The sequence below is a fragment of the Giraffa tippelskirchi genome, chromosome 12 (genome assembly GCF_054371585.1).
Source record: "Giraffa tippelskirchi isolate mGirTip1 chromosome 12, T2T-mGirTip1v1.2.pri, whole genome shotgun sequence".
Classification (NCBI taxonomy): domain Eukaryota; kingdom Metazoa; phylum Chordata; class Mammalia; order Artiodactyla; family Giraffidae; genus Giraffa; species Giraffa tippelskirchi.
This window is the reverse complement of record NC_137286.1, coordinates 20,552,078-20,580,002: the sequence shown is the minus strand read 5'-3', so window position 1 is coordinate 20,580,002 and position 27,925 is coordinate 20,552,078. Positions and strand designations below refer to the sequence as shown.

General features: G+C 42.3%; 1 long non-coding RNA gene across 1 annotated transcript in view; it reads left to right on the top strand.

Moving 5' to 3' along the window:
- Positions 1-3,572: 3,572 nt before the first annotated feature.
- The window catches only part of LOC145528813 (uncharacterized), a 319,839-nt gene continuing 295,486 nt past the window's right edge, over positions 3,573-27,925 (top strand). The window contains exons 1-2 of the long non-coding RNA XR_014070717.1: positions 3,573-3,928; positions 25,852-25,930. This is a non-coding gene — a long non-coding RNA (uncharacterized LOC145528813). The remainder of the gene's footprint in view (positions 3,929-25,851; positions 25,931-27,925) is intronic.

Below are 27,925 nucleotides of genomic sequence, written 5' to 3'. Positions count from 1 at the left end.
TTTTACAGTTTATAATTTTTTTTACATGTCAGGTTAAATCATAGGCAATTTCATAAGTTTAAACTCCCACATCATCTCATCTGATTTTGATAACTCTGTGGTATTATTCTTTATCCTATTTACAAATGATGAAAATGTGGATTATGTAAGCCAGAGATCACAGACTCACCTCAAACTCGGGTCTTGGGCAGAACAGCAAGGAGAGCAAAACGAAATCCATGGATCCAGTGAGTTGCCATTATTCAAAATAACACTGGAAAAACAAAAACTCAAGGTTAATAGTTGTTCTGGCAGCTCTCATGTGGAGAGGGATTCAAGGGGTTTCATAAATGTCGCTATTGTCACTTTCCTCCAGTCCTTTCAAACTTTGCCTCTTAAAGTGACACATGCTCAAGTCAACCCTGGGACTGGAATGTGGTACAAGCAGTGGAACCAGCATACACATCCTGGCTTACAGTGAGATGTGGTCAAAAGACCACAATGTTTAAAATTCCCATATCAGACTCTGAATTAAATCTGTGACTAGAGCCGGAGACTATGGTTAATGAGAGAGAACTTGGGGTAATCTGGGTGCTGCCAACTCTAGAAATGAAAAACCAAAAGCTCCCTTCTTATTCCAGGCAAAGTTCTGCACTGCGGAGAAACTGCTGGGAGTAGAATCCGAACTATGAACAGAAATAATGAAAAAGGATTGAGAAGTTCTGATGAAAATGGGAGAGGGGAAACAGAGAAAGTATGTCTCAGAAAGCTCAAGGCCATATATTGATATTTATCGCTTCAAAAACAACACAAGAGGGAATCCTAGTGCTATGAAATTAGAAAAGCTATCCACTCAACCCTCCTTTCTAAAAGTAGAGTAAAACCCTGTGAAAAATGAGCAGCAGAAAAAGATTGGGAGTGAATCAATACAGAGTTATTAAAAGCAAGGAAATAAGAAGTAGAATAACGTCCCCACTCAATGAAAGATTCTAGAAAAATATTCCCACAAAGCAAATGACAATTGTAAACTAATATTTCAAAAAAAAAGCTAAAAGAAATGGGTAGAAATTATAAGGGAACAACGGGAATCAGAATTAGGAAAACTCAGGAGACACTGGAGAAAGTGACATTTAAATGTGAAACAACGGGATTCACAAAAGAAGTAAAGATAAAAGAAAAAATTTCAGAGCTACAGAAACTAGGAGGAAAACAAAAGAAAATAACCACCATGGATGTTGCTTAGTGAAATAGAAGAGGGGAAAGGGAAAAAATTTTTAAATCAAGCAGAAATGAAGAAATGGAATTTGAGACTGATAGGATTAGCAAAGAAGATCCAATATACAGGTGGTAGGTATCCTCAAAGAAGAAAATCAAATGAGTCCAGTACAACAAATGCTAAAGTCTATAATCCAAGACAACTTTCCTGAAACCAAAGATGATTTCAAGCCTCAGATTAAAAGCAAAAATTTGGGAAACTGACCTCTAAAAGGTCAACCTTGATACATAGTCTAGTAGGCATATGGGACTTGAAGGAAAAGAAAAAATCTTCAAGGTGTCCAGGCTAAAAGACAATTCATGTGTTAGGGAAAGGAAATAAATTTTCATCAGGCAGTTTGAGAGCAATGCGTTATGCCAGAAAAACAATGAACTAACAATTAGGATACTGAAGGAAGGAAAATGTAAGCTAAGGAGTTTATACCCAGCCAAACAAAATACAGAGTTCAGACCTGCTGTCATGACCAGGCCAAAAATGAGGAAGCAATGGTTCTGTGAGTTCTTCCTGAGGAATCTACTAGAGAATGTGTCTTAGACAAACACAGTGACCAAAGAGGCATTGACACAAGGGTATTGGATGTTATTGGATGGATGATATGGTCCACTGAAATGAGGAAAAACAAAAAAGAAGAATGGATGGGATCTAGGAAGCAGGATCTAACACCAAAATGTGGAACAGAACAATCTGACAAATTCTCCTTTGTGGAAAACTGTCTTCAGAATTCAGAAGGGACATTTTATAGAGGTCCTGGGGTATGCTTAGTCAGATGGTCAAAGTAAAGTAAGCAAAATACAAAAAGGACAATTATTAATTCTGGAATAAATAGAAGGTTGTTCAGTTCAGTCGCTCAGTTGTGTCCAACTCTTAGCAACCCCATGGACTGCTGCACACCAGGCCTCCCTGTCCATCATCAAATCCCGGAGTTTACTCAAACTCTCACGCTCAGAGGGCTCAAACAAACCTTGTGTGCACTAGGACACAGAGACCCCACAGAGACTGAGACAGAGCTGTGTTTGAGTGTCTCCTGGGGAGGTACGGGTCAACAGTGGAGTGCCATGTGGGCAGGGGCTCTGAGTACAGCAGACCTGGGTATGGCATAAGCCCCCTTGGAGGAGGTCCCCATTAACCCCACCATAGATCTACCAGAACTTACACAGAACTGGGAAACAGACTCTTGGCAGACACAGACAGAACCTTGTGTGCACCAGGACCCAGGAGAAAGGAGCAGTGACCCACAAGAGACTGACCCAGACTTGCCCATAAGAGTCCAGGAGTCTCCAGCAGAGGCATGGGTCAGTGGTGGCCTGCTGTGGGGCTGGGGGCACTGAGTGTTAGCAGTGCATGCATGGGACCTTTTGAAGCAGGTAGCCATTATCTTCATTACCTCCACCATAGTTTGGTCCCAGGTAAACAACAGGGAACATAGCCCCACCCATCAGCAGAAAATTGGATTAAAGATTTACTGAACATGGCCCCACCCATCAGAACAAGACCCAATTTCCCCATCAGTCAGTCTCTCCCATCAGGAAGCTTCCATAAGCCTCTTATCCTTCTCCATCAGAGGGCACAATCACAGAAAACTCACAGAAAACCACAATCACAGAAAACTAACCAATGTGATCACATGGGCCACAGCCTTGTCTAACTCAATGCAACTATGAGCCATGCTGTGTACGGCCAACCAAGATGGACGGGTCATGGTGGAGAGGTCTGACAAAATGTGGTCCACTGGAGAAGGGAATGGCAAACCACTTCAGTATTCTTGCCTTGAGAACCCCATGAACAGTATGAAAAGGCAAAAAGATAGGACACTGAAAGATGAACTCCCCAGGTCGGTAGGTGCCCAATATGCTGCTGGAGATAAGTGGAGAAATAATCCCAGAAAGAATGAAGAAGGTTGTACAAGAAACCAAGTGTAATCACAGTATATTACTTTGACATAGTATGCTACCTAAATAATATTTATATTGTCATAATAAAAACAGTGACTACGTTACCAACACTTTCCAGTCTGGCCCCAACAAGGGTCCTCCTGCTCCGTGTCATTAAAGCCAATGGACTGAGACCAGGTTTGATTCAGAAGCAAAGGAAAGCTTTGTTTTTTCCTAAGAGAACGGAGGTGGCTCAGCAGGTAAAGAATCGGCCTGCCAGTGCAGAAGAGCTAAGGGTTTCATCCCTGGGTTGGAACAGATCCCCTGGAGAAGGAAATGGCAACTGGCTCCAGTATTCTTGCCTGGAAAATTCCACGGACAGAGGAGCCTGGTGGGCTACAGCCCTTGGGGTTGCAAAGAGTCGGAGACACTGAGCGCGCACGCGCAGAACAGGAAGAGAATGGAGAGGCCTGTGTTTGGGCTCTAGAGGGCATGCTCTCCCCATGGGCCGAGGTGGGGCTGCGCAGCTGGGTTCTCTGCAGGCACCAGGAATGGGGCGGAGCTCTCCTGGGTCTGGGGCAGGCGTCCTGCTCCGGCTTTAGATCCCAGCACAGGCGACGCGTCTCTGCAAACGACCTGCCGCCGCCATCTTGAACTGAGTGCTGTACCTGGTCCTCGGCAGTCGTTTGGCTGTGTCAGTTGCAGCCTGTGGACTTGGGAACTCTGGTTTGAAGGGCTGGATGTGAGGCCTCTGTGTGTGGCCCTCCATGAAGTGAAACGAATCGCAAAGGAAGAGAAAAAGGTTAGCCTGTGTTTTATTACCGGGATTTTACTTTAATTTCCCAGGAACTGCTAATGGTCTTTCTTTGCTGGTGACAAATGTAGATATGATTCAAAAAATAAGACAGATTATTTTTGGAGGATAATGAAGGGAAGAGATGGTGTGATTGAATTAGTATCTAATATGCCAGAGTAAAAAGCCAATAGTAGTAGTAGTGCTCAGTAATGTCCGACTCTTTGTGACCCCATGGACTGTAGCCCACCAGCCTCCTCTGTCCATGGGACTTTTCAGGCAAGAATACTGTAGCGGGTTGCCAGTTCCTTCGCCAGGGGATCTTCCTGACCCAGGGATCGAACCAGAGCCACCTGCGTTGGCAGGTGGATTCTTTACTCCTAGCGCCACCTGGGAAGCCCAGCTGGATCAAGTAATAGGATTGTATCATATATTATTTGGAAATAGAGAGGCAAATTGGAGAAGAAACGAAAAGAATTCAAAGACATTGCTTCTGAGGAAAAGGATGAGGAGGATAAGAGGAAGAGAAACTTGTTTCGGTTATAAGCCTTTTAGTCCTATTTACGTTTTAACTATTTGCATGCAATTTTTTAACAGAGTAAAGAACAAAACAAAACCAAAAACCCCCACAGCCACCAAGGAACCCCAGCTTTCAGAGCAAACCGAAGCCTTGTTGGGCTTCACCCAGCAAAGGGACCAGCCACCTCACCCTGGGCTCTGTCGGCCCTCTGACTCCCCACCCCTTGCCTATAGAATAGGGATCCTTCCAGTTTTCTCAAACCCAGAACCAGGAGCACCGATCATTGGATGTGAAGATTGAAAATGCCCACTGGAGATCCCTTTTTGCAGTTTTTCCTGATTTACCGCGGAGGGATTCAAGGGAATCAAGGCTGTTGGTGAGAGTGGCTGGCCCAAAGGCACTGCTCCTTTTTCCTGTCTGAACTGGAGCTTGGGTCTCCCGACCAGGTGCCACTGCTACAAAGTGTTCCCTCCTTAGAGTTTGTTCTGGCCTGTGTGAACATCTCTCTCCTTGCCGCTGATTTTATCAGCGTCTTGCTTTTCCAATTGCTCTCTTACCTGTGTTCTGTTTTGAGCTTAATTAGGTTTACTGATTTCAGGGGTGTTTGGGCTGTTGTGGGGGTGGGAGGAGTCCTGCGCAATTTACCCTGCCCTCTGCTGCCCTCTGCTGGCGACAGATGGTGTTTACTGTTCACCCTTTAGACCTAAGTTCCACCAGTCTCATAATGAAATAGTTATTTTTAGCACTTTGGGCTCTAGCTCAGTGAAAAAAATCTTTTCTTTCAGGGAAATAATGTGGCCTCTGACATGTGCCAGTCTGTGTTGCCCAGTCCAGTTGTTCTAAGCTTCCTTACTTCTTTAACTGTGATCTTTGAACTAATAGTGTACACATTACCTAGGAGATTGTTAGAAATGCAGAATCTTGGACCTCACTGAACATTTGCTGAAGAAGAGTCTGCAGTTTAATCTGAAGTGATTCATGTGCACATGAAATCTGGAGAAGCACTGCTCTAGATCAAACTCAACTAGACTTCAGGAAAGAATTGAGATCAGTCTTGTGTTGGTGCAGTGCCTACTAAGTTGCTTCAGTCGTGTCTGACTCTTTGTGACCCCATGGACTCTAGCCCACCAGACTCCTCTGTCCATGGAATTCTCCAGGCAAGAATACTGGAGTGGGTTGCCATTTCCTTCTCCAGGGGATCTTCCCGACCTAGGGCTCGAACCCAGGTCTCCTATGTCTCCTGTATTGGCAAGCGGGTTCTTTACCATTAGCACCACCGAGATAAATCTTACTACTTGGTAATTATCTCTGATCACTCTAATACCTGTTCCAGTCCTGTTACCTGGTAATAATCAATTCTTGCCCAGATACCTTTTTCTGCTCTGTTTATGCCAGGACAACTGCCTACAATATCAGAGAGGAGAAAGTAGCATAATTGGAGTTCTAAGTTTTAAAATTCACTAAATTAAAACTAGTCCATTAAGTCAAATGGTAGAAAGGCATAGCACATGGATTGTGCTACAGTATTTTAATCCTTCTGCATATTTTCTCCTTTCCTCCCACTGTTATTAATAAAAATGTCATATTTTGGCTTTGAAGATAGACTAAAATTATTCAACAAGTTTTTAAAAGCTCTATCTTGTTTATAATTTATAAAATCTCTGTGTACAGCTGAATGGGTACTTAGGAAACATTAATCTGAGGAGTTTTCAGAATGCCAAAAACAGAACATGTTATTAACTGAAGTCTCTCCCATGTTCTCCTGCACAACTTCGTTCATTCTCAGGCATTCAGTCAGCAAACATTTGGCAAGCACTCACTATGAGTCCAACACTGTGTTGGTGCTGAGACTTTATGGCAGGTACGTTTCCTGCTTTCATGGATCTTCCAGTCTAAGTCAAGTCATTAAAGACATTAGGATTTAATACAATTGTATCAAGTGCTAAAAGAGAAAGTTAGGGTGATGGAGGATAGGTTGGTTGGCATCCATGAAATGAATGACACTTAATGGATACTGGAGTTGTTGAAGAGTAGGGGTAAGAGCATTTTAGGCAGAGAAGTTCCTGAGAGGAGCAGGAGCAGGGTGGGAGCACTAGGAAGGTGACCGTGGTTCCAGCACAAGGATGGAGGGAAAGGCTCCCAAGAGGGGACCTGTGAATTATATGCAGGTCAGATCTGCAGGGTTTCATAGGACCTGGAACTTAGTCGGGGATTTATCATTAGAACAATGGGAGACACTGGGGAGTTAAACTCAGGGGAATCACACGATATGACCGTTTTGTTCTCACCGGCATGCTGTTGTTATATAGACTGAAGCTGACCCTGGATCTCTGGGCCATGGCACCATTTTGGGGAGGACAAGTCTTTGGGTTGAGTGTAGGCGCTGTGTCCTTGGGATGGCTCATCACTTTCTCACTCTTTGCTTCTCCACATCTATGTGTGTGATGACGACTCTCTTAGGGAGTAAACTGCTCAGACCCAGGTTCTAGGATAGACATGTCCCACTGCATCCAGTGAGATGGGCAGGAGACCCAGTCTCCTCCTTCCCACTCTGCCTATAGACTGTGTTTGTTTCTGTCAACTCCCTAAATAGGTCCTTGCTTTTTCTCTCCTAGCCAGCTCCCTGCTCCAAAGTGTCATAGCCTCTCTGAAGTTTTTTTCCCCCATAATATATTCTGACTCCATGTGAAGTGATGCTTTTTCTTTGAAAATAAGCCTCCAGTGTTTCAAGGTTAAGGATGTCTTTCTTTAGGCTTAAAGCAGGCACTGATGTCAGTTCATCCCTGGATAGCATCACTGGAAAGGGAAGTTCAAAGGGAGAGTTCTACTTTGGCAGGAAGTATCTCAGAAGAATGATTTTGCTCAAAAAGATTTCCTTCCGGAGGAAGTACTTACACTGTTCTAGAAGGGGCAGATGGATTGTTTAGAATCTCTGAAAACTTAGTAGGAGGCATTTATAATTTTATAGCTTTCAGCAGAGTCGAAGAAAGATACTTTTGTATTGGAATATAATTGCTTTACAAAGTTGTATTAGTGATAATATTAGTCTATTATTGAAAAATTATTGAATGAAATACACTGTTTAAGGTTTCTTAACAGAACTATCTATTTTACATAAATAATATTTCATACGGTACTTTAAAAAATATTTGTTTATCTTTGGCTGTGCTGGGTCTTCCTTGCTGCATAGGTTTTTCTCTAGTTGCGGCGAGCAGGCTGCGCGTTGCAGTGGCTTCTCTTGTTGTGGAACGTGGTTTCCAGGGCGTATGGACTCAGTAGTTGTGGCTCCTGGGCTCTAGAGCATGGGCTCAATAGTTGTGGCACATGAGCTTAGTTGTTCCACGGCACGTGGAATCTTCCCAGACCAGAGATCAAACCTGTGTCTCCTGCATTGGCAGGTGGATTCTTTCCTACCGAGTCACCAGGGAACATACAGTGCTTAATGTCTGTCTTTGTCATAAGCTCCATGGACAGTCAAGCCCATGGGCCACATTAACTGACCACTTGAGTTCACAGCTGAGGGTAGCAGATGTAGTCTTCAGAAATATCCCAGGAAAACCAGTCTTAGTGCAAAAACCAAAGTGGGTATGTGGTTTTGAAAAGAAGTTTCTCTAAACTCACACTAAGTACTACCCTGGCCACACTAGCACCGATTGCATTGGGCTGAAGCCAAGAATCTGATTTTGCAGTTCTAGTGTGCTACCGATATTTCAAAGGAAGCTGTAAAATCCTCAGTCCTGGCCAATTGTACACTGATTTATATATTTCTATTTGTGCCAACATAAACACAGGCCATATAACACACTGAGGGATTCTGTAGCAAAATCATACAATAACGGGTTGTAACGCCAAGAATTCTGAGCATCCACTGAGTGTCCAGGCTCTTCTAGAACTTTGTATAAGCCCTCTTTGCAGGTAGAGTTTGAGGGTGATTTACCCCTCAGCCAAAGCCTATTCAAGTCACATTCTAGGAAATAAAAAATGCCACTTCCCAGGGAGTTGTCATGTCTCTCCCCGTTTCCTCTTTCCCCATCAGTCTTCCTTGAGCAAGACCAGCAAACACGGGAGTGAGAGTGCGGATCCAAACCACGTCCTGAGGATCAGCATTTACCAGATGAAGTTCTAGAAGGGAGACCAGTGTTTAGGTGCCATCAAAATCAATAAGGGCATGTCTGCTGCTGCTGCTGCTAAGTCGCGTCAGTCGTGTCCGACTCTGTGCGACCCCATAGACGGCAGCCCACCAGGCTCCCCCGTCCCTGGGATTCTCCAGACAAGAGTACTGGAGTGGGTTGCCATTTCCTTCTCTAGGGCATGAAAGTGAAAAGTGAAAGTGGAGTCGCTCAGTCGTGTCCGACTCAGTGACCCCATGGACTGCAGCCTACCAGACTCCTCCGTCCATGGGATTTTCCAGGCAAGAGTACTGGAGTGGTGTGCCATTGCCTTCTCCAAGGGCATGTCTAGTGGAACAGAAATGTCCTTGCAGCAGATATCTTAAGGGCTCTCACACTTTTACTTCTCAGGAAAAATAATAAATACAGTAAAACATGTGATTTTCTTTAGATGGTCTGGATGATTCTTTTCTTTGTGGTTTCTCTCTGTGCCTTGTGTGTGTGTGCGCGCGTTGTTTTATGTTTCTGTGTAACGAGAAAAATGTGTTTTTAGTATGACTGGTGGTAAAAGTCAAGCAGGCTGGAGGTCTTTGCCTTTCCTTCAGTTGTCTCTTCTTTACTGCAAAGTATTTATGGTGGGGGCAGGAGTTTTGCAGAATGAACAAAACTGGGTGAGCTTAAAAAGAAAACCAGGGACAAAGAAAGTGGCTAATTGAGTGTGTTTAAAATGTCCTGTTTTCTGAAGAGGTGCCTATAATAAACTAACCTCTGAGAGTCACATTCACAGGTTCATTAAATGCCCAGAGCTGGAAAAAATGTGCAGAATTACTTGGCCTATTTCTCACTCTGTCCTTGTTCTGGTTGGGCTTAGGAACTTAGACTGTCCCAGTGAAGGAGGAAAGAAAGGGAAGTAAGAGAGAGACTCATATTTAGAATGACAGCATTAAATTTGAAGAGACTAAGTAAACTTAAGTGCAAATAAAAGCTCAAGAGTTAAAATGACAGCAGTTTTAGAAAAATAAAGAAATGTAAAATTTTGTGTATCTATGAAATTTATATCTGGTTAGTCATTAAACTTCCCTTGTGGCTCAGCTGGTAAAGAATCCACCTGCAATGCAGGGACCTGGCTTCGATCCCTGGGCTGGGAAGATCCCCTGGAGAAGGGAAAGGCTACCCACTTGAGTATTCTGGCCTGGAGAATTCAGTGGACTGTATAGCTGTAACGTCCATGGGGTCCCAAAAAGTTGTACAAGTGAGCGACTTTCACTTTCACTTTCAGTCATTAAGCAGAGCACAGAGCCACATCTATATCACAGAAGTCCTCAGGAACACTTCTATGTGTGGAACTGAAAAACCATCCTAGAGAGTTTCCCAAAACAAAATTGTCTCCCAAGGTAACAAATATTTACCTTCAGGGGACTTAACTGTCAGGCCAGTGGTTTAAGATGTTGGTTTTCAGTGCAAAGGCTGAGTTTTTGATCTCTGGTTGGGGAACTAAAATCCCACATGCCACGTATTGGGGCTTTACCTTCAGAAAAGTGAAGGCTAGCAGGTCCTCATCAGTTGCTCCTTTGCTAAAAAGAAAAAAAAAATCCATCATCTGGCATTGGCCAGTTTTGTAATGCCTAAATCTGATATTTCTTAAATGTGGGCCTGGTATTGCATAGCTATAGATTTAAATGTGGTACATCTTGCCCAGGAAGAGTTTACATTCTAGTCAAAGAAAGAAAATACATACATGTTTGGTAAATAATTAAGGGATAGGACAGGATACGATGAAGTCTCATTGTGGTACAACTGAATAATTGTAGCATTTATTAAGCACCTACTGTGTATGACAGAGGATGAGATGGTTGGATGGCATCACCGATCCAATGGACATGAGTTTGAGCAAACTCCGGGTGATAGTGAAGGACATGGAAGCCTGGTGTGCTGCAGTCCATGGGGTTGCAAAGAGTCGGTCATGACTGAGTGACTTAACAACAAATGTACCAGATTCTGTCCTGGTTACTCTCTATCTGTTAACTCATTTATCCTGGCAGCAATCCTCTGGGTGGGTAGGAGCAGTTATTATCTCCATTTTCAGAAAAGGCAAGGGGAACACAGAAGGTTTCCACCATCACCAGACTCTAAGTGACTGAACTAATGAAACTCACAGTATGGTTCCTCTGCTCCCCCTGTAACCTCTGAGATTTTCTGCCTCCCAGAGGGGGAAGGAAGGAGAACAAGGGCCAGCACCATCCGGGTAGATTTTTGGTAAAAGCATGATTTGAAGTGGGTCCAGAAATACTAGGAGGCTCATGTGAGTTGCCAGAAACAGGCTGGAAGGACCTCCCAGCTAGGGGAACAGCGTGAACATGGGCCGGTGCCAGGCAGACTGAGTGGAGGGTCAGTGAGAAGCCATGCTCACTTGGAGCCAATGTATTTCACTGGAAAAAGAAAGGGCTCAGGGTGACACCCGCTTAGTTCACGTCTAGCTCAGTCACTCACTTGTTTGATTAACTTATCTAGGCGCAGTTTCTTCATCTGTCTAATGTCACTCTCTGTTACTAATAATTAACATCTCTACTATAATGTCTCTATTACTAACAACTCATTTCTACTATCATATTTCTATTGTTAGTAGTAGAGATATTGTACACATAGTCTCTAGTACAGAAACTGTCACATTATAGGTACACAATAAAAGTAAGCTATTGTATTATTTTAAAAGCTGTGTTAGCAGAAATAGGAACAAGATACAGAGATGGGATTGGATGGTGGAAGGCTTTGCAAATAGACAGGTCACAGTAGCAACTTGGGAAGTGAGATCACAAGTTTTAGTGTTTTTCAAACAGGGTTAGGGACACACTAATGGGCAGTGACCAATTACAGTGGGCAGCAACAAGTTTGTTTTATCTTTGGATGAAATAGACCATGGATTGATATTTTAGAGAGCACCAAGGGTATTTAGGAACTGTTTTGTGATTCTCTTGATTCAGTTTATGTATATTTTTGTGTATTTATGTATGCACGCGCAGGGTCACAATATCAAAATTATTTTGTACTGTGGGTCGAGGTTAAAGAAAAAAGATTTAAAAGCCATTGCTTTAGGTGGTGCCTTCCTCTGCTAATTCCAGATGTCCTGATAGATAATAACTTGCCAACAAGACCCAGAGCAGTTTCAAAATGCTTGACACTGTAGTTAAGTGTAGATTTTAGTCCTCGGCAGAATGAGACTACGTGGAGAGTTTATTTTGGCTTTATCCCGTGTGGCTGCAGAGGCACCAAACTGGCCAAACAATGTGAGGAGAGAGGAGTTCCTTGGTAAGAGTCACACTTTACTGCTTTTGACCTCAAGGAACGATGTGGTGAAACTTGTTCTGAACCTGGCTAACAACTTTTATGAGTCTTTTGGAAAATTTGTGTCCGTCTCAAACCTCCTAAAGAAAAAAAAAAACCTGTGGGAAATGATCATTCTTACAGAAGTATTGTTTTCAATTTTGTTAAAAAAAAATTTTTTTTTCCAAAATGTCTTTTTTCCCCACCAGCAGTACCTTCTCATCTAACCACTTGATAGGTTGGGTCTGTAGGATTTCCTCACTCTGAAATCCTACAGACCCAACTCAGTGGACAAGAACAAACTCTGGGAGATAGTGAAGGATGGGGAAGCCTGGCTGGCTGTAGTCCATGGAGTTGTAAAGAGTCGGACACGGCCAAGCAACTGAACAACCACAAGAGGCAAGGGCAGGTTCTTCTTAAATTTCTGTCAATGGCAGTCTTAAAGATAAAAACAACAAAAAACCAGGTAAAGGGTGGAAAGCTGGAGGCAGGAATATAAAAGATGGTTAATGATTACTAGTTAACGATGTCAGCCTAAAAGAATGCTGTCGTAAATAGCTTCACAACTGAGATTCCTCTCTGCTTCCTACCACACAGGATGTCTTTCTGTCCCCACAGCCCCAATGTGCCCCGCCCTGACCTCTCTAAGGGCTGCAGGGACTTTGACCCAGCTTCTTACTGGTGCCTTCCTATAGCTCTGTTTCTGTGCTGAAAGGAGAGATCATTCTTGTCTTCCAATTATTCTTGCATCCCAGGAAGTCACTCTGGCATCTCCCCTCTAGTTTCATTTTCCTACCTTGCTGCTCTGCTTGTCCATCAAAGACCATTCCCTTTTCCTCCAGCACAGTGACTTGGAACATTGCCCCCCACACCCTGTGTCTTTACTTTATAATATATATTCTTCCCTAGGGCTCTCTAGTAATTATTTTGACCTTAGAGTTTTCTGGAGGAGAGTGAATACCTATATCTCTCAAGCTCCACTTCCACCTACCTAACTGATCCTATTCTTCTTTTGCTTAAGGCCAGGAAATTGTCTCTTCACAATTTGTCTCTTGGCAATCTTTTTTTCCACTAAAATTATGTAAAACAACTCTGCTTCTAGAACAATTTCCTACTTCCTGAATGTCTAACTTCTTTTCCCTTTCTGAGATATTTTCTAATACTTCTTGTTAATACAGCAAAAGGAAATTGTCTCTTCACAATTTGTCTCTTGGCAATCTTTTTTTCCACTAAAATTATGTAAAACAACTCTGCTTCTAGAACAATTTCCTACTTCCTGAATGTCTAACTTCTTTTCCCTTTCTGAGATATTTTCTAATACTTCTTGTTAATACAGCAAAAATGTAGACTGGATTCCCAAGACTCCAGCTACACACACTGATGTCAGAAGAGAAAAGGACAGTTAAGGACATGAGATGCTAAATTCTATAGTGACCTGGGCTCCAAGAAGTCTGAACATTTTCAGGTATCTATTGGGTTGGCCAACAGGTTCATTTGGGTTTTTCTGAAAAACTCAGATAAACTCATTGGCTGACCCAATACTTAGCTATTTGACACTAGCCACTTTCTTTTGCATTTCTTGATCATGAAATCATTTTGTGTGAGTGGTGGTATGAGGTGAAACATTGCTTGGTGAAAGATATTTATCTTCTGACTTCTCTAACTATTGATTTGTTGCACATTCAAAATGTTTTGACTCCCTGATTTGAAGATGATAAGAAAACAACATGTGGTTTTCTCCAATCTGTATATTTTCCTGAAAGGAGTACAACCTATGAGAATAACATACTGTAAAGCTAGAAAATAGCAGAATGAAACTGTCATCTTTCTCTTCTACTATTGTGATTTTAAACCAGGAAAAATAAGAGGATTTAACATTCTTCGGAGGGATTTCTCACTTTTTTCTCACAGCCAGTGCTGGAGTCCTTCTCTCTGGATTTATTATCATATCCACAATCACTTATTGAATGTCCAAGGGGGCCCATGTCCTGCTAGGGCCTCTATATATTCATCCCAACAACTTGAAAGATAGAGATTACTTATCAACATTTTTCTAATGAGAAGCAGCTCAGAGAGGTTAAATGGCCTCTTTTGTGCCAAGAGCTAGCTTGTAAGCCAAGGAGTAGAACGCAGCTCGGCACCTTGGTCTTCAAAGCCAGGACCTTTCCCATCATTTATGAATGCTTGCTTTGCCACTTTTGCATTTTCAGTGTCTAAAGTCTGTACTGTCCAGGATTGTAACCACTAGCCGCCTGTGGTGTCTATTGCATACTTCAAATGTGGCTAGTCCAAAATGAGATGGTGTATGTCACAAACCTAGTATGTAAAATGGATGTACTGTCTCATTAATAATTTTAAAATTATAGATTACATATTGAAATGCTAGCAGTTTATGTATGTGGGGCTAAATATAGCTTATTATTACTGTTTTAAGCATATTATTAAAATTAAGTTCACTTATTTCTTTTAAACTTTATGAAAATTTAAAATTACATTCATAGCTTGCATTACATTTCTGTCAGACAAAGTTGATCTCAGTAGAAGGTGAGAGAATTGATGAACTTTACTGTCCTGCATGTTTCCTCATCACAAAGCTGGCTTTGTGGATGACGGTGTGTGCCAGGCTGGTGAACGTGATAGGGGCTACTTCCTTGCACTTGCAGGGGAGTGAAGTTTGTTCTCCGCTCAGGGAGTCTGAGCCCTTTAATGATCACTGCCAAGGTTCATGCCTTCAGCTCAAGGTCAGCGGGATGTGTTGGCTCACACACAGATGTCCCATTTTCTTGGCTGGCTGTGTGCCAGGCTGTCTCTCTGCTGCTGTTTTACACTGTCTCTCAGCCACCAAAGTCAACATTACCTTGTTCCCCTGCAGATCGTTGGGAGCCAGTCCATGGGGAGCTTTTGGCCTAAAAAGGCTAAAGGTCTGTAAGTCTTTAGAAATGGTTCCAGAAGCCCCGGGTGAGCAGTGTGGTTTGGGTAAAGATGGAAATATTTTCTATCACCCATCCAAATTGCACACAGACATCTGACCCAGCCTACCATGCGTCCTAATTACCCACTGGCTTGACTGAAAGTTGACATTGTACATGTTGTCTTACATATTTTGAGTACAATTTTCAGACCCTCAAACAAATTCTGGGTTATGACTTTCTTTAAATGACAAGTAAAGAAGAAAATGTAAAAGTAATGTGTTATTTTACTGATCGGGTTGGTGGCTACCTGTGTCAAATCTTTTTTTTTTTTAATAGAATTTAAACCAAATGAAACTCTCATCATATGTAGTTAATCCATTCCATTGGACATTTATTTGTTCATTCATTTATAGCATTTACTGTGTGGTAGGTACCCAGATGATACATGTTCCTTCCCCTCAAAGTACTCTTGAAGACGCATCAGCAGGACTCAACATTAGCCTGACTGTGAATTTGTGTTGGGTGGGGTGGGGTGGGTGGTACCAACAGAGTGCTTTTGGAGTTTAGTGGGGAAGGACTTTCGCTCCAGAATGACTAGGGGAAACCTTAACAAAAGGAGATATAATTTGGGCTGAATTTTGAGAGATCAAGAGTTCAAGAAAAAAACAAAACAATCTTTCAGTAAAGGAAAGAGGTTGATGTCTGAGTAGGTGGGAGCAGGAGCTGAGGTCAGGAAGGTAGGTGGGGTCAGTTTACATTCAGCTCTTCAGTGGTAGACTGAGGAGTGTCTCCATCTCTTAATCTCCTCATGTTTCTCCATAAATGATGTTAGGGAAAACAATAAAGTAAATAAATGTTAAGAAACATATAACAATGAAATAAGAAAATGTAAATAAAAGCTACCCCACTAGGAGAAATACTAATTAAAATAAGAAAACAAGAACAGATGACATAGCAGAGTAAAAACTGTTTATGAGCTTCGCTTCCTTGTGGTCAAACAGAAAAGGAAGTTAAGGTTGATATTGTAATTATTACTGTCTGCAAGGAAGAAGCTTTTCCTATCCCTAAATTTAAAAAGACATTTTTGACATGGGCTGAATTTAGTATCTAGAAAAGCCCTCAACTGCATAAATTTATTTTTAGTGTCCCTTATAAAATCAGAGGGAAACCACCGTGTGGATAGGTGCTTTTCAAAGTGCAGTGTGCTCAGTCACCTGGGGAACTTCTTAAAATGTAGGTCCTGAATCAGTAAATCCGGGGCTGGCCTGATATCCTGCATTTGTAATAAGCTTCTACTGCTGCTGCTGCCATCCGCAGAGTACACTGTGAGTAGGATCAGTCACTATAAAAGTGTACGAAAGCAGAGAATTATAAAAAAATCATGCATATGATATTCATTTTATTATAACGAAAGGTGCAGTTTCTGAGATGTATTTTGATGTAGAGCCTGGGCCTTTTCTTTACAGTCCGATCTGAAGGAAGAATGCTTCTACATTTCTACATTTTTGGACATTCCCTCCCACCCCCCTTTTTTTAATAGTTATCTCATACCAATTTTTAGCACCTAATTTTCTGATGTATCCAAAGCAATCAACCAAGTTTTCGTAGGAACAACTAATCTCTGTTCACCTACATTTTGATTACTTTATATAATACAAATTATGAATTATAACAACAAAATTAAATAGTATAAATAGATTTGAGAAAAAAAACACAACGGAATCTGGGCAAGCAAATAACCGGGCAAAACAGAAATGCTTGGATTTGTTAGCTGCTAGCATTCAGCTGGCCCTGGGCTCTCCTCGGTTCATTTTCAGAGAGAATCAGGAACAGCTGTTAACCAGCTAGCCGGATAAGTGGAGGTCAGCTAAAGTGACTTCAGGAAAGCAGAGGCCAAGAATTCAGTTCTCAGATAATTAGACTGGAGAGAATATATAAAGGCCTAGATGGGCAGCGTGTCCTCCAACAATATTCCTTCAATGTTTAATCTCGACCCCATGATGTTGGATGGCAGCTGATTCAATACAGTGCTCTCTTGCAAGGCCTGGCAGGAAGCACAATCCTGGGAATCTTTTTTTTTTTTTATTCAGAGTAGGGTTCAGGGAATGGTAGCTGCTGACTGAATGGTTCTGGAAAGGCCCAGGTCATCTGAAACAAGCCAGCTCACGAGGAGGTTTAGTCCATAGAACTTCTGGTCTCTACCCAGTGACAGGGCTCCCTGAGGAGTCAGTCAAAGCTTCCCTTCCATGCCTAACCAGTGGCCCGGGAGAGACAGGAGAGGATACAACATTTTCAGCTCATAAAATACAGAGGATTGATGCCCAGTATGTATAAAGAGCTCCTATAAATAGATAAGAAGGAATCAGGTCCAACTGCCAAAGGGAAAAATGTATTTGAACAGGTAATTGACTCCACAAGGTCTCAGGGAATGTAGATTAAAATGAGCTTTTGGATTAACAAAAATCTGAAAATCCTACAATGGGCAGTGTTAGCAAGTGTGTGGGTTAGTGGGCTCGCATACACTATTGTGATTATGTAAATTGATAATGTCTTTTTGAAGGGTGATCTCAACAGTATTCATTCAAGAGATGTTTTGAGTGTCTCTGAGGTGCCAGCACTGCTGTATAGACTGGGAATATACCAGTAAAAAAAAGGAAGTTCTGTCTCATAAAGCTTACCTTTTGGTGGAGGGAGATAGATGGTAAACAAATAAATATGTGTCTGTGTTAACAAAAGCTGAGAAGAAAATAAGGAATGAGAATGACAGAGGTGGGGAGAGTGCTATTTTATAAAGACGGCCAGGAACACCCTCAGACAAGGTGACATTTGACTATGCACATCTCTTAGAAGAATGACATATCAATATGCATAGACATTGAAAGAGCTTCAAGATCTATTGTTTATTATAGAGCTGTATCGTGGGTATAATTCCTTTATGTTAAAAAGGTGTGTGTGTGTGTAAAAGAAGAGAGAGAAGACAGGCAGATGATGGCTAGGTCTTACAGAAGGAGGTAAAATTTGAAACCACAGTCTATACTTGGGCACCCCCACCCACTTGTGGTGAGGTCTTGGACCCCTTACCCTTTCTAGGAATCAGTCTCCTTATCTGCAAAATGGGACGACTACTTCTCAGAGTAGTTGTGAATGATAAATGAGTTGATACACAGGCAGTGTTCAGAACATAGCACACAGCTTACTTAGTGCTTAGTAAATATTAGCTATTAAAAGGGTCCTCAGTTCCACAAAGTTGAGGATGACTTCACACAAGGCAGGCAGCCATCAGCAGAAGGTGGGACCCTTTGACTTGTTCTTTAGCATCTTGGCATTTCTCAGATATCTGTGAAGTCTGAAAAATATTCGGTTATTAATCAGGGTACAAAGGACTGACTGATGTGTGGTTTAGAGGTCAGGGAGCAAGCGTGGGACATGATGGAGTCTGATACAATGGAGCTTAGAGCTGGCTCCACCACTTAATAGCTTTCACCTTTGTCAGTTGAAAAATAAACAGGTCTCCAGACTCCCACGGGAGTGCTGTTTGCTCTTATGGAGAGTGGGAAAACAATGGGCAGGCGCTCTCTGCTTTGTTGACATTTGCCTTAATAAGCTATAATATTGGTCCTCAGAAAATCAAGAGGTTTAGGTGGCTTTCCAGATTTCTAGGAAATGTAAGTTTGCACACCTGAAAGGGAGTCATTAGCTTTAAAATAAATGACTAGACATTTAAGTTTCCTGAAAGCAAGTTGCAAACTCTGCCCATTGCATTCCTTTGATTTCGAATGGCAGAAGTGGGTGACGCATTTAATACAGCTGAGGACAAATGTTAAGGGACCCAGCCTGAGCTTCTGTTGAGGAAGAAGAAACCCAGATTCCCCAGTATCCCACTGGACACCGCTTTTCTTATTGCTTCCCCAATACAGTCTCTCCCTTTATCTTCCAGAATAATGTTGCCAAGTAAGTCGAGGTATAGAATGACCCTGCCAGGGTCCCTGTGCATTAAGAGCTTTGGGACAAAGCCAGACACATTTATAGGACTCTGTCAGCCAGCCCAGGTCCTGACCTACCAGACCCCCTTGTGGAGTCCACAAGTGCTCACACGCTCTTTGTCAAGACAGCCTCAGCAGGGTCTCTCTCCCCCTTTAATCCTTCTCTTCTTTGCTGTCTTCTATTTATTTCCTCCTCTTCATTCAGTTCTTCTCTACCCTCTGTTCTGTGCATCTGCTATATAATTTCTCATCTTGTTACCCATGGGGCATAGTTGCCAACACTGCATCCAATTTTAAATTAATTTTAATATCCTCACATGTGCTCAAGCTTCCCAGTTGGCACTAGTGATAAAGTGGAAGCTGCCTGCCAGTGCAGAAGACATAAGAGATGTGAGTTCAATCTCTGGGTCGGGAAGGTCCCCTGGAGATGGAGATGGCAACCCACTCCAGGATTTTCACCTGGAGAATCCCATGGACAGCGGAACCTGGTGGGCTACAGTCCATAGGGTCGCAAAGAGTTAGACACGACTGAAGCGACTTGGCATGCAGCACATGTGCTCAAAATAGACATAGCCTACAGATGTCTCAGATGGAAAAAGTTGTTATTTACCAAACTAGAGCAGGCTTGATCAGATTTCCACATCCTCATCTTTTTAAGTGCTGGACAGAGGAGCCTGGTAGGCTACAGCCCATGGGGTCGCGAAGAGTCAGACACGACTGAGCGACTTCACTTTCACTTTTCACTCTCATGCACTGGAGAAGGAAATGGCAACCCACTCCAATATTCTTGCCTGGAGAATCCCAGGGACGAAGGAGCCTGGTGGGCTGCTGTCTATGGGGTCGCACAGAGTCGGACACGACTAAAGCGACTTAGCAGCAGCAGCAGCAGTGTCTTTGAGTGGAGGAGGGCATGGCAACCCACTCCAGTATTTCTGCCTGGAGAATTCCATGGACAGAGGAGCCTGGCAGGCTATAGTCCATAGGGTCGCACAGAGTCAGATGGGACAGAAGAAACTTAGCACACACGCAAGTGTATTTGAGAAATAATTTAGAGAAATGAGTTATAATTTATTGGGAGAAATTAGCTTTAGCAAATACTTAAGTAATGTCATGATGGGGGATCAAGCAAGATTTGTCTCTGCCCCTGACTGTTTAAGAATTTAAGCGTAAAAGCAGTAGCGTTGTTCCTGGTGGATGGCAGCCCCAGAGTTAAAATGTTTCTGGTTCAGGGCAGTTTCTTCAGAGCTTTCTTGGCTGATGACTGCTGTGACAAATGCTTATGTGTTCTGTTCTCGACACTTAAATTTGCACACGGGGCATAGCGGTCAGGTTATTGAAGAGGGAACAGGAAAGCAGTGGCTTTATGAAACTCATTTATTGTCTTTATCAGGATTTCTCCATTGTTTGTCAACTCAAAATATTAGTGAGGATTTAGGGAAATAATCTTGCTCTCTAATTAGATGAAATTGGAGGCTGATTGCTGCAGCCATAAATGATCTTTGAGGTGTTACTAATTCAACTAAATCTCAGATGCCCAATTTGTGAAGCCTGTTGATGCTATTATTCTAGTGAAGAAGGGGTGGCGAGATTGGGGATGATTAGGAAAATTGGTTTTGCTCACAACTTAATGATGGCACTTGAGGGTAATGTAAAAAACAATAGCAACTTCTAAAGTCAAGATGGCTTGTCCAGCAGTGACCTATTACTCAGTTACCTCCCAAGATTCAGATCATTAAGTGCTCAGCTACACAAGGAAGAAATAAATTACTAATTAGTGCTGTTAGGGCTAATGTTCTTGTCTAGTGTTTAGACTGACTTGCTGGTGTCTGCTCCATCCTGAGGCCCTGCTGGATGCCTGGCATGCTCTCCTCACAGAGCCCCCACATTGTCTCTTTCTGGGGAGCAGTGGTATTGCGTGCATGCATGCTCAGTCGTGTCTGACTCTTTGTGACCCCATAGACTGTAGCGGCCAGACTCCTCTGTCGGTAGAGTTTTCCAGGCAAGAATATAGGAGTGGGTTGCCATTTCCTACTCCAGGGGATCTTCCCGACCCAGAGATTGAACCTGCATCACTTGTGTCTCCTACATTGGCAGGTGGATTCTTTACCACTGGGCCTCCTGGGAGCAGTGGTAGGAAAGAGGCAAAACAGTCTCTGTGTGACGTCTCTGCTTATCTGGCATCAAGAACCCAAGCTACAAGGGCTTGTTATTCTCTGTCTCCATCCATATGGAGTCGTGTCCAATAAGTCACTTCAGTCGTGTCCGACTCTTTGCAACCATGAGACTGTAGCCCACCAGGCTCCTCTATTATTTTCTTAGCCTTTGTTAAAAGAAATTGGCTGTCTAAGAAGTGTTGGGAAGGAAATGAGGGTATGTAGGATATGTCTCCTTAAATCTGTTTCTTTGCTTTGTATAATATCCCCAACATTTATTCTCTCAGAGAGATGCTGGCTTTCTAGGGAGGGGTCATTTTGTATTATCAGGACAATTCAAAGGCACTAAAAAATGCGTAAGTGATTTGTTCATACGTAGAAGGTAATAAAGATCCAAGTACAAGAGGCTACATGGACCACAGACTCTACTCTGTCTTCTAATGACCAGGTACACACAGGGCAATTGACAAAAGAGTATGGGTGGATACTTTGGGGCCCATTTAATCAGTGCTCAGTCTGGTGGGTTAATTTTGGAGCAGTCCCACAGATCTAAAGGGCTCTACCAGGGGCCTACAAGCCAGGGAAGCTGAGGGCTTTTTGCACGTGGAACTGAGAGCAATTTTAGGAGCAGATGTGTAATAACTAGGCCTCCACTTTTATTAACAAAATCAATTCTGAAGCCTCCAGGTTTCTACTCGGTGACTCCAGAATTCTGAATTCTTGTCAATGCCATTATGATGATTTGTGTGTATCTCCATGCCTTAAAAGAAAATGTCTCTCAAAAGAGTGGTGGCTTTAATTAAGTTTATTTTAAAATACAAGTGTTGGCCATACTACTGGATAATAGAAAAAACTTCACCTAATGAGGAGGAATCAGGAATGATCTTCAAGGTTATGCAGAAAGGGCCACTTAGACATTAACTGTCCAGTGGCATTGCATTTCAGAGAGGACAAAAGCAGGACTTAAGAAGGTGTGTATTGCACATTGGATCCTGTTTGAAGGAGCTAAATGTCAAAGGTTACATGATCTTGTATCTGCTGAAAAATGAGGAAGATCCATTTCTAGAATATATTAAATTAAAAAAGGCAAGGTGCTAAAATTGTATATAATATGCTACCTTTTGTGTATAACCAGGGCAGAAAATAAGAATATATATTTGATTTGCTTGTATTTGCACAAAGAAACCCTGGAAGGATAAACGAGCAACTGATAAAAGTGGAGGGATGGTGTAGGTGGTGACAGGGTGGGAGCGTGACTTCTCAGACTATTCTTTTATATTGCTTTGATTTTTTTTGGTGTTGTAAAAATTCTTTTCCATTATGGATCATTACAAGACATTGAATATATTTCCCTGTGCTACACAGTAGGACCTTGTTATTTATCCATTCTATATATTGAAGTTTGCACCTGCTATTCCCAAATTTTGATTTTTTTTTAACCCATTGATGTTTTCCTTCTTTAAGAAGAATAAGTTAAAAGACAAAAGCATGATTAGGTGTTTTCTGGAAAACTTAGCCCTTAATGAAATGTTGGAGAAGGAAATGGCACCCCACTCCAGTACTTTTGCCTGGAAAATCCCATGGATGGAGGAGTCTGGTAGGCTACTGTCCACGGGGTCGCAAAGAGTCAGACACGACTGAGCGACTTCCCTTTCACTTTAATGAAATGTGGCTGGGAGGTTGTGAAGCATGGAAACATGACATTTGGCCATAAGCACAGCATGGTGAGGCGGTGGAGAGGCGAGTGGCCTGAGAAACAGGGGACCTGAGTTCAGGTCTCAGTCTTAATTCTAACATCACTTAACACTGGATCAGCAAATGGGCTTACTGTATGATGCCAATCACATTGACGATTAAATATGAAGAGGCTGCCTGGAGTATTCTGTTGAGGAAGATTTGGAGGCCAGTAGGGAAGGTTTCTACAGTTGATGGTGTCGGAGAGGAAGGGAATGTGACAGCCTACAGGCTTTCTATTTGTCCTTCCTTGTGACTCTTTTACCTCACCTGTGTAAATTTGGGGACTTAGGCTTTAGTCTCCTGTAGTTCTAAAATGTTAATAATGAATGAGATACATTCCAAAAAGAAAAAAAATGAAGGAGAGGTCAGGAGGGGAGCTGCCACAGAGGACAGAGCATGTTCAGCAGGGAAAGATTGCCTTCGGTGGAATGTAGGGAAACTTAAGTTTCAGAAAAGCTCCGTCCAACCATAGGTGAACAGGCCTCTGGGACCCAGGCTGAAATGGTCTAGTATTTCCAACTCCTCAGTTATTCAGTTGGAAAGTAGTTAGGATAAAGATGTAACACTTTGGCAGAGAATTTGCTGGAGGAGATTCTAGGAATATGACAGGCTTGAGAGCCCCCATTCCCATTTCCTACTGGAACAGATAACAACTACAGGAGGAAGCTTGAGAGAACACCTAGGATGCTGGTGGAGAGTTGAGAGACAGAAACAGTGAGGGCTGGTCCCTCCTCAAAGCCTACAGTGAAATGAGAGATGTTTTGCAGCTTTTTCAGGGTCCAGCAAGTGGACGCCTCTGGGTCCTCTTGAAAAGGAGCCAGCCTATTTGCTGTGTGTGGTTCCCAATGAACTCCCCAATCCTACATTCTCTTTAACTTGGAGAGCCACAGTTCTGAGTCCAGGGCCAGAAGCAGAGCAGGAAGTCAAGTATGCTTGAGGAAGGGGACTGTCTACCCACCATCTTCAGTAAGACATCAGGCAGAGATCCCTTAACCAGAGGGCTTCCCGGTGTCATGGAGACAGAGTCCTGGAGATGATACATTTTAGTGCTCTTGATGGCAGGAGTCTGCAGAGAGAAAAAAAGATATCTGGAGAGCTGACCCAGAGCCCCTTGAAGATGGAGTTTTTCTTCTCCTCTCTACTACCTGGACCCGCCTTTGCTCTGGAATCACTGGCGAAGCAGGCTAGACTCATGCTGCTGGCTTCTGCCTGTCAAGTGGGGACCCTCCTCTCCTCGTTTACCAAGCTGACAAAGCTTCTAGGTTACACTGTTCACTGCAGTAGCCACGGGCCACATGTGACCATTTAAATTAACCAAGATTACTTTATATAACAATTTCAGTTCCTCAGTTGCAGTAACCACGTATCAAGTGCACGATAGCCATTCATGGCTACAGGTAACTGAATTGGGTGGCAGAGACTGAGAACATTGCCTCCCCACAGAACGTTCTGTCGGATGGTGCTACTCTAGAGTATGTGTTTGGAGACCACTGTGAACAGATGGATCCACAACAATAAAGAATAATAAAGAGTAAACCTAAAATCAACAAAAGGGGTAAGGCATGCATATTTACTTTCATGCAAGATGTGAATAGGTTAACTTCATTCATCAAAAGACAGAAAAGTTCAGATTTCATTTAAAAATAAGTTACTAATATATATTGTTTAAAGAAATTCATGCACCGCAACATGGCCAAGAAAAGTTGAGAAGTTCTTGTATGTGAGTGGCACTCTTGTGGTACAGACTTTATGTAGCTGTTTGTTAGCTAATTTTACAAGGGATATTGCCCAAGTTGTGAGTTGTTTTTTTTTTTTTTTTATAATTTTATTTAGTTTTGGCTGTGCTGGGTCTTCACTGCTGTGTGGGCTTGTCTCTAGCTATGGTGCACGTGCTTCTCATCACGATGGCTCCTTTTATTGCAGAGCACAGGCTCTACAGTGCTCGGGCTTCAGTAGTTGTGGCACGTGGGCTCAGTGGTTGTGGCTCCCAGGTTCTAGAGCACAGGCTCCGTAGTTGTAGTGCATGGGCTTAGTTGTCCTGCAGCATGTGGGATCTTCCCAGACCAGAGATCGAACCCGTGTCGCTTGCATTAGCCGGCAGATTCTTTACCACTGAGCCACCAGAGAAGCCCCCAAGCTGTGGTTTTAGAGGAGAATGAAAATTGGGCTTGGGGTGTTCTTGCAAAAGTAAATTAATAAGCTTGTGGACAGGAGGCATCACTATCTTTTTGTGATTCTCTCTGGGAACATTATTCTGCTAGAGGTGGGGGAAGCAGGAGAGATGAAGGGAGAATCAGTCGCTTTAGGATTATTCTTGTCACAGAGGCAGGCTTCCAACCAGCTGGAAAGAACCCTCTCCTGGTTGACTGGTCAGCATCCTTCTGGGAACACTTATTCCGCCTGCTCTTTTCTTTACAACCCACCAAGGAGCCTGTCCTGGCAGAGCCATTAACATGCAGGGCCACCTTAGGAAACATCAGGTCCCTCCATCCATACTAGTTACCTCTGCCTCTGGGGGCTGGGAAAGGCGGTTGGCACCTATATACTCTGATTACTCTCATCAAATCCCTCCAGATTCAATAATGATAATACTTCCATCTGCATTGCCAGCCAGTGTTCATGACTTAGGATGGTCCTTGTATATTTGAACATCCTTCCCTTCCTCCAATGTTTCATAAGTTCTTGGGAGATTACAGTGTAAATAAGAATAGGAATTGAAAATGTTTGATGTCTATTTTGGGCATTATATAATATAAATCTTGCTGAGTCAAGCTAAGAGACTAGAGTGAACCTAATGTGCATAAGAATATTATCTTAGAATGCATATGTAGAGGAAAAACAAACACTTGATATTGGAAACAAAGGTTGCTTCTTTTTTGTCAGCCATTTCCTTGTACATAATTCTGTGAGAGCACATAACAGCCCGATACTTGGCATTAAATTAATGTCATTTTGGAAAATGGTATCCACAAACTTACATTCTAACAGAAATGTAATTCAAAGTCATGGTGCAAGCTAAAATGATAAAACCTGAGCTAAAAGCTGAAATGAAGTGTACCCAGTTAGAATCATATAAGCAAAGAGGATTATTTTAGTTTTCTTTTTTTTTGTACTGCTTGAAGATGTGAGTAGAATGCAAACTGAGAACCTAAAATGACCTAGGTGCTCTGTGCTAACTTTTGCTTTTTCTTTTCCAGTCCAGGATTTATGGATTGCAACCCAGAGTCCCAGTCAATCAGAGAGATGGCAGATCTTCATACTAAACATAGGCAGAGAGTAAGTGAGAAATAGTTTTCTGTTCATCTAACAACTGAACATTTTTTTCTAAGCTTGCCAGTCTTAGAAGGGGGATCAAGAGAATGTGTGCATTGGAGGTTATCATAGTCATTGTGTGACTTTTTAATGGGTTGTATTTGTCCCCACACACCATGTGCTTGGGGAGTGTATCCTAGCCTGGGTCATCCCCCACTCCGTTTACAAGATGTAAGCAAAGGAGAAGGTCCTCCAGCATAAAGTCATGACCATGGATAGGCAGATGCTGCCCTGGGATTTGAAATGGAAGTAGTGGAAGAGTAACTTCTGGGGGTTGAAGGCATTTTATGATACTTTGTGATGTTACCTCCTTTTTTCAGAAAGACACAAGTGATAGAATGTGTGACCATTCTTATACATTTTTGTTATGTGTGATGTTAGACAAACATTTGGACATTTGGGGTTTGTCTTTTTGATGTGCTGTGTTGAATTGCTAAGTTGTGTCCAGCTCTTTGCAAATCTATGGACTGCAGCACGCCAGGCTTTCCTGTCCTTTATCTCCCAGAGTTTGCTCAAACTGATGTCCGTTGAGTCAGTGATGCCATCCAACCATCTCATCCTCTGTCATCCCCCTTTTCCTCTTATCCTCAATCCTTCCCAGCATCAGGGTCTTTTCCAATGAGTTGGCCCTTTGCATCAGGTGACCATAATAGTGTAGCTTCAGCTTCAACATCAGTCCTTCCAATGAATATTCAGGGTTGATTTCCTTTAGGATTGGCTGGTTTGATCTGCTTTCTGTTCAAGGGACTCTCAAGAGTCTTCTCCAGCACCATGATTTGAAAGCATCATGCATTATAATTCCCGGGGATCTGAAGAACCTAGTATTAGACAGATGTACATTTTCACTCTTATACTATCCTTAGATAAAAATACTTTAGGCTTGTTATCATCTGGCGGATGCAGAGAACACAAGCATGGAGGATCCCAAATGCTGACTGATAATTTGTGTTCCATTAGAACTTAGTAATTCAGGAAATATGGGGCCCTTCGCACACACCTGCCATCTCTTCTTACTGCCATTAGGGTCATCATAGCCCTTACTGTAGTCCAGAGAAGTCTCTCTTCTGGGAGAGCTTGCCTTACCCCTTTCTATCCTTTTAATTATCATTCCTCCTGAATCATAGAACTGGCTGTAAAATAACATGTTACCATTAGGTGTCGCTCTCTAACATATAATGTACTTAGTGAAACCGGAGAAATTTCAATTTATTAACAAAAACACTCAATTGATATTTTAGGACATTTAATCTGTAGATTTTGAAAACATTTCCCTTGCAAACGAGCAATTCTTTCAGATAGAATAATTGGCAAATAGAATTTAAATAAAATTTCAAAATTTATTTTATTTTCTGGAGGGATTGCAAAAGGATATTTGAACATTTTAAGCTGGCATTCACTCAAAGTGTCTCCTGACTTATTTCAAACCTACATTTCCAAAATTACATCTTATTCTATCTGCCTTTAGTTACCCTACCACTCAAATTGTGCTACTTGCCTTTTTAAAAAAAAATACCCATATACATTTTCATGCTACTCTATTTCCTAGGAGCATCCTTCCATCACCTCTTAATGTCATCTATACTTACTCTTATAGATAAACTCACATACTAAGTCCTCTATGAAATGTTCTCTAATCTCAGAGGAAAGCACTTATTCCTACTTTTGTATCTCTGTGACATTTTACTGTGTTTCTTGTGCAGTGTTTTGTAAACACTAGCTCAAATGATAATTATTCACATACTGTCATGAAAGCGAGGACTATGATATAATCCCCACAAGTCTAGAACAGTGCTTGAAGTAAAAGTTAGACAAGGTAGTTAGTTGATGTTAGTTAAGTGAATGAACTGATACTTTAAAAATACAAAAGCAGAAAGATTTTAGTCTAGTTGACTTTTGAAGCATTGCCGATTCACTGGGTACTGGAACCTGGCCAGATAATGATCATTAAAGAGTAACAGT